The 6,000-nt window shown below is 41.9% G+C and overlaps 1 pseudogene; it reads left to right on the top strand.

Annotated features, from left to right (window-relative positions):
- The window catches only part of LOC133658961 (potassium voltage-gated channel subfamily H member 3-like), a 92,406-nt pseudogene that overhangs the window by 49,884 nt on the left and 36,522 nt on the right, over window positions 1-6,000 (top strand).

Below are 6,000 nucleotides of genomic sequence, written 5' to 3'. Positions count from 1 at the left end.
TTTCAGTGAATAATGAAAACCCCTATGCGTGGTCATTTTGCACTACGGCAATGAGATAAGCAAAGTGATACACTCGGTGACGTTGAAATGCATGACAACACAATGAGAAATGGCAAGATAGCAGTGCAGCGACATGCATCTAAAGATAGGTCCAAACAAAGATGCTCCTTATCATTTTATCCACAGGGCGTGAAGAAGCCTGTGACAAGCATGTCCATTTGTGAGAGAACAAGTGCAATTATGGTGATCAGTCTCACCTCCTACTGCGCTTGCCGCAAATAACAACAATGCTGTGAGGTGCTGGTGGTGTTTACTGTTTTTCCTGGTCACATGTTGGAAAGCCAAGACAGTGAAGGCAGCACCAAGAAGAATTCAGTTATTTGGTCAGAAGACACAATCAGGCTTCTCTCCCTGCCTTGAAACTACTGCTCATAGTGCTGAAACTACAGTACTCACTGGTAAAGGCAGGTGTACAGCACCTTGAGAGAGATTGGGGCTATCAAAATAAAAGCGATTAATCAAATTAAACCATCATTATTATTAATCTGATTGAAAAAAAAAACACTTAATTAACTCATCTGCAGTGCGAGTGCTCCAATCTGTGGTGTTTTGCTGTGCTGTTGGACATGCAGCACACAACTATAATCTGTGCCACATTTTATGCAACATACAACCGCAATCTTGACAACAGAACCCATTTTTGAGCAGGCCTAAGTAGGGATGATACTCGAAACCGGTTTTCCCGGTTGTTTGATAAGAAAAGAACCGAGTCCTCGGACTCGAAACCCTTTTTGAGAACCGGTACCCGTTATCGAGACCACTATAGTAAAGGAAAAGAGTTGATTCTTTATTCGAATCCCGTCCCGACCAGAAATGCTCCGTGTGACATCACAATAAATGACGTCACGTAGCTCAGTCATTAGGCGCAGATAGCGAAAGCAGGAAAACAATGAACGGGAAAAAGCGCTCCAAGGTGTAATAAAGTTCAAAACAAAAGGTATAATCCATCGAATAACTTTACTGAGAGATTTTAGCAGGGTAAAACACATGACGAACACTTTTACGACCAACAGGAAACATAGCAACCAGGCTAGCAACGCACCTCCTTTACGGCAGCTGTCGCAACGTTCTTAAAACAACCGCAGCACATACATATATATACATTATATCTCCCTTTTTTAACTTTTGTTTTCCTTTCCTTGTAAACAAAACAAAATCACTCTGTAGATGTGTTGTCTGTCTAATTATAAATAATGCAGACGAGACGTGTTGGCTGAGTTCTTGACGTTTACTTTCACAGCGTGGCAACATGCAACACTTTTCGGGGCTACCGCGCATGCTCGTAACTCCCGTTGCATGCTGGGTAGTGTAGTTGTTATATTCTCTAGCTCATAACATTTTTCCCCCTATAAAGAAATAATGTTAACTCAATAAAGTGTATTTCTTTTTTTAGCTTTAACTTTTCATTTTTTAGCATTGTAACCACATTTGCAAACAACAATTCTCTTCATAGAATTTTCTTTCAATAAAGAAATAAAGTGCAAAAATGTCAAAGCATCATAACAAACAGTTATGTCAAATAGCAGCAGAAGTGCACTTTTTGGAGAGCTGTATTATTTTCAGTTTTGTGCCCAAGGGACTGATTTTATTTAACACTATATTATTATTTATACACCTATAGTGATCACAGAGACAGGTTGTTTTTGTGTTACTGTATATATTTGTTTCTCTGAAAAATCCCACTTAATATACTTTGGGTAACAACAGTCAATATTTATTTATTTTATTTTATTTTTTTAGGTGGGTAACAGCCAATATTTATTTATTTATTATATTTTATTATTTTATTATATAATAAAAGTGAGCTTTTGTTAAACCAAATAGTGTGTGTTTTTTTCCATACACAACAACCTATCTGGACTCGATAAGAGAATCGATAAGAGAATCGATAAGGAATCGGTTCGATAAGAGGATTCGATAATAGGCTCGAACTCGATAATTCCTTATCAAACATCATCCCTAGACCTAAGGTGCTCTCCGGACCGGTATTCATGGCACAACACTAAAAGCGCGAGTAGACACCATCATTTTTGTGTTGCAAATGAGCCTTAATGTATTCATCAGCTTAAATATACAATTGCTGGAAAAACAATAGGTCTAATATTTGTATTTCTTACAGAAAAATGTTAATTGTTCACTTGAGCACAGATTATTCTCTCTCTCCTTCTGTCACATGGCAGTAATCGCCGCCTCCTGACCACGCCGCCGCCATTTGTGCGTAACTGTGCCGGTTTGCACATGCATTCCAAACATGCTAAATATAGAGCAAAACGTATACCGTATTTTTCGGACTATAAGTCGCAGTTTTTTTTCATAGTTTGGCCGGGGGTGCGACTTATACTCAGGAGCGACTTATGTGTGAAATTATTAACACATTACCGTAAAATATCAAATAATATTATTTAGCTCATTCACGTAAGAGACTAGACGTATAAGATTTCATGGGATTTAGCGATTAGGAGTGACAGATTGTTTGGTAAACGTATAGCATGTTCTATATGTTATATGCATATTGGGGAAATAAGGGCGTGTTTATATGCAAATTATGATAGACACGCACGTGCTAACCATTTGGCATTCAGCAACTTAAGAACAGCAGGTGGGAACAATTTGGGCGTTTAAGAACACGTCATGAATTTGAATGGACTCCTCTTAGGAAATCACTTAGGAAGAAAGATAAGGAACTTAGGAACTTATTGCTGAATGGGGCCCATTGTTTTTACCTGTCTGTCTGATGCTGCTTGTCAGAGGAAACGTACTGTAGTCTGAACTCAGATATATGCCCTTTGGGTGGGATTGATGTCAGAGAGTATTTTTTCATTCAGCACGTGCATGAGCCTGATGCTCAACATACCCACAAAATTAAGCACATTCAAACGCACTTTTAAAAGCAGTTTTGAGTGGAGATGTCCGATAATATCGGACTGCCGATATTATCGGACTGCCGATATTATCGGCCGATAAATGCTTTAAAATGTAATATTGGAAATTATCGGTATCAGTTTCAAAAAGTAAAATTTATGACTTTTTAAAACGCTGCTGTACGGAGTGGTACATGGACGTAGTGAGAAGTACAGAGCGCCAATAAACCTTAAAGGCACTACCTTTGCGTGCCGGTCCAATCACATAATATCTACGGCTTTAGACACACACAAGTGAATGCAAGGCATACTTGGTCAACAGCCATACAGGTCACACCGAGGGTAGACGTATAAACAACTTTAACACTGTTACAAATATGTGCCACACTGTGAACCCACACCAAACAAGAATGACAAAAACATTTCGGGAGAACATCCGCACCGTAACACAACATAAACACAACAGAACAAATACCCAGAACCCCTTGCAGCACAAACTCTTCCGGGACGCTACAATACACCCCCCCCCCCACCCCGACCTCAACTCAGCCCACCTCAACCTCCTCATGCTCCCTCAGGGAGAGCATGTCCCAAATTCCAAGCTGCTGTTTTGAGGCATGTTAAAAAAAATAATGCACTTTGTGACTTCAATAATAAATATGGCAGTGCCATGTTGGCATTTTTTTCCATAACTTGAATTGATTTATTTTGGAAAACCTTGTTACATTGTTTAATGCATCTAGCGGGGCATCACAACAAAATTAGACATAATAATGTGTTAATTCCACGACTGTATACATCGGTATTGGTTGGTATCGGAATCAGTAATTAAGAGTTGGACGATATCGGCAAAAAAGCCATTATCGGACATCTCTAGTTTTGAGTCTTTAAAGTTTAAAAATGCATATCTTATTAATTATAAAATGCTATTGAAAGAGAAAGTTCCCTTGCCAATGAGCAAGACCCAGTAAAAAGTCATGTTATGAAACTGTAAATCAGCCTTCTCAGGAGCTATCACAGTTTGTTTATGGACACACACATATTCCATTGTTTGTGTTACAAATCTTAACACGTCTTAACCTCCACCCCAACAGGCTGGCTTCACGAGCTCGCCAAACGTTTGGGTACCCCCTACTTCCTGGCACCACTGACATCCCTTCTGGGCGTCTCCGATCCGCCTCAAGGGGCCGTGACACCAGAACTGATCAATTCCAGCCAGTGGAACAGCTCAGGCCTGGAGCTGTTAAACGGGGCGGCTCTGCTGGGAGCGGCCGCATGGAACGGAAACCGATCACGTGCCAGGTCGCCCGGTGGCACGGGCATGACCTTGAGCGGCGGTCCGTCCGTGCGGAGTTCCTACGTCACGTCGCTGTACTTCGCTCTGAGCAGCCTGACCAGTGTGGGCTTCGGCAATGTCTCGGCCAACACCGACTCGGAGAAGATCTTCTCCATCTGCACCATGCTGATTGGAGGTGTGCAGAACATCTGCAGCACTGACACTTCTCACTTGGTCTTCGTTTTCACTTCTGTTCCATCCGCAGCGTTAATGCACGCCGTGGTGTTCGGTAACGTGACCGCCATCATCCAGAGGATGTACTCACGACGCTCCCTGTACCACACCCGCACCAAGGACCTGAAAGACTTCATCAGAGTGCACCGGCTGCCCAAAGCCCTTGAGCAACGTATGATGGAGTGCTTCCAGACAACCTGGTCCGTCAACAACGGCATCGACGTCAGCGAGGTGCAGTTACAACTTGTAAATACATTTGAAGTGCCGCCTGAAGAATACGAGCACGCTAAATATTTGCTACTATAGCCTTTCAAAAAAAAAAAGTTTTTTCTGAAATGTACAGTACTGCAACTTACGAGCTTAATTGGTTCTGTGAACGAGCTCTTAAAGGCCTACTGAAATGATTTTTTTTTATTTAAACGGGAATAGCAGATCCATTCTATGTGTCATACTTGATCATTTCGCGATATTGCCATATTTTTGCTGTACCGGAAGTAGCGTGACGTCACAGGAGCTAGGATTCCTCACAATTCCCCGTTGTTTACAATGGAGCGAGAGAGATTCGGACCGAGAAAGTGATGATTACACCATTAATTTGAGCGAGGATGAAAGATTTGTAGATGAGGAACGTTACAGTGAATGACTTGAGAGGCAGCGATGGACGTATCTTTTTTCGCTCTGACCGTAACTTAGGTACAAGCTGGCTCATTGGATTCCACACTCTCCTTTTTCTATTGTAGATCACAGATTTGTATTTTAAACCACCTCGGATACTATATCCTCTTGAAAATGAGAGTCGAGAACGCGAAATGGACATTCAGTGCCTTTTATCTCCACGACAATACATCGGCGAAATGCTTTAGCTACGAGCTAACGTGATAGCATCTTGCTTTAACTGCATATAGAAACAAAAGAAATAAACCCCTGACGGGAAGTATAGATAGAAAATCAACAATACTATTAAACCGTGGACATGTAAATACACGGTTAATGCTTTCCAGGCTGGCGAAGGTTAACAATGCTGTGCTAACGACGCCATTAAAGCTAACTTAGCAACCAGACTGCACAGAGCTATGCTAAAAACATTAGCTCTCCACCTACGCCAGCCAGCCCTCATTTGCTCATCAACACCCGTGCTCACCTGCGTTCCAGCGATCGGCAGAAGGACGAAGGACTTCACCCGATGCGTTTGGCGGCCCGGAGACGTAGGAAGTCAAGGTGAAGTCGGCGGCTAGCGCGGCTAGCGCTCCAACAAAGTCCTCCTGGTTGTGTTGCTGTAGTCCGCTGCTAATACACTGATCCCACCTACAACTGTCTTCTTTGCAGCCTTCATTGTTCATTAAAAAAATTGCAAAAGATGTCCAGAATACTGTGGAATTATGAAATGAAAACAGAGCTTTTTGTATAGGATTCTACGGGGTACCATAACTTCCGTTACTCGGACTTCGTCACGCGCATACGTCATCATACCGCGATGTTTCAGCCGGATATTTCCCGGGAATTTTCAAATGTCACTTTATAAGTTAACCCGGCCGCATTGGCATGTGTTGCAATGTTAAGATTTCATCA

Source organism: Entelurus aequoreus, linkage group LG01, assembly GCF_033978785.1.
Source record: "Entelurus aequoreus isolate RoL-2023_Sb linkage group LG01, RoL_Eaeq_v1.1, whole genome shotgun sequence".
Taxonomy (NCBI): Eukaryota; Metazoa; Chordata; class Actinopteri; order Syngnathiformes; family Syngnathidae; genus Entelurus; species Entelurus aequoreus.
This window is presented reverse-complemented; position numbering and strand designations above follow the sequence as displayed.